The 1,446-nt window shown below is 34.5% G+C and overlaps 1 non-coding gene across 1 annotated transcript; it reads left to right on the top strand.

Moving 5' to 3' along the window:
* The first annotated feature begins 416 nt into the window (after positions 1-416).
* LOC123279752 (small nucleolar RNA SNORA33) lies at positions 417-541 on the top strand. Its single transcript, XR_006518014.1, has one exon. It is a non-coding gene; the product is annotated as a small nucleolar RNA SNORA33 (small nucleolar RNA).
* The last annotated feature ends 905 nt before the right edge of the window (positions 542-1,446 follow it).

The following is a 1,446-nucleotide window of genomic DNA, read 5'->3' as shown; positions in this document are numbered from 1 at the left end:
AGCACAGGGTAGCATGTTTCTGGGCCTCGGCTAATACTTACATAACGATGGTATGCTAGTTAAACTGATGGGTTTACAAGACGTATATAGTACACAAGATATTTTTTACTTTTTATTTTTCCAGCATAAATATATGTGGAATACCAGAACCACAGATGAAATAAGATCATGTTCTCACTCTCCTGTTGTTCAGTCAGATGCCCGAGATAGATCTCATCTTCTGAACAGTTATCCAGCTGAGTATCAGAGATACTCCTGCCTCTCAGGGTGATTTTGCTTCTTCATGACCATACTTACAAAAGGCATCTGTTCTTTTGACAATGCCCACTTTAATGGACATTAATTAATGTCCATAGCTGTGACTTTCAAAATTTGTATGTATCAAAATCACCTGGAGGACTTATTAAAACATGGATTATAATGAATCTGCTTACCTGAAGTGTGTTTCCGCAGAAATTTCGAAAAAGCTGGCAACAGTAAAGGCATGTTACAAGCCTTAAAGACATTGAAGTGATTAAGGTTGCTGAAAATGGCTATAAGAAAATAAAAGAAAACAACAGCACAGGTTGATTCGGGGATTCAGCAGGTCTGGGTCTGGGGTGAAGCTTGAGGATTTGCATTTGCAATATGAGCCCAAGTGATACTGCTGCTGGTCCAGGGACTACACTTTGAGAACCACTGGGCTATAGATTAATCTTCCTTATTGTGGCCGGACGTGGTCCTCTCATGGATGTAAGATACCCGTATCCTTTTAAAGCGGCCATTAGATAGCATCAAATCAATTTCAGAAGACACACGCATGTATGTGTGTACAAGCAAAGATGTTACAATATTTATATATCAATTACTTTGAGGGACAATAAATACATACCTAGCTAGTGTTACATTAAATATAGAACACTGTGGTTTTCACATATCTTTACTCTTAGTGAGACAAAGAAATTTCTTTCTATAGCTGAGAATCTTTCCCTTCCCACCCCTCAACGGCTATGGATATAGTATTAATACTTAGATAGTATCTTCGCAAATAAATTAACTTGTAGTTATAAATTGCTAATTGAAATTTGGTTTTCCTTATTTTAATAAGTAACACATTTTAATAGAAATATTTCAATATTTAATATTTTAAGAGCAAATTTAAAAATAAAAAAAATTTTCAGAATAGAGCATAGAAGTTAAACCTAATTCCACTGCCGAGAGAACCTCTGTGAATGTTATATTACATATCTTTCTGGTCTTTTTTGCTTTCTCATTTTTGCTGTTTCATGAAAATAGAACCACATTGTACATACAGTTTTGTAATTTTTTTACCAAATGATAAATTATGGGCATTTCCTTATGTTGTTAAATATGCTTCAACAATACGATTTCTAATGACTACAAAGTGTTCTTTCACAAAGATACGCCATAATTTATTTTGTTTTTCCCCTATTGCCAGGCTTTTAA

Source organism: Equus asinus, chromosome 21 (assembly GCF_041296235.1).
Source record: "Equus asinus isolate D_3611 breed Donkey chromosome 21, EquAss-T2T_v2, whole genome shotgun sequence".
Lineage (NCBI taxonomy): Eukaryota > Metazoa > Chordata > Mammalia > Perissodactyla > Equidae > Equus > Equus asinus.
Note: the sequence above shows the minus strand (reverse complement) of the source record. Positions and strands in the feature narration are given on the sequence as shown.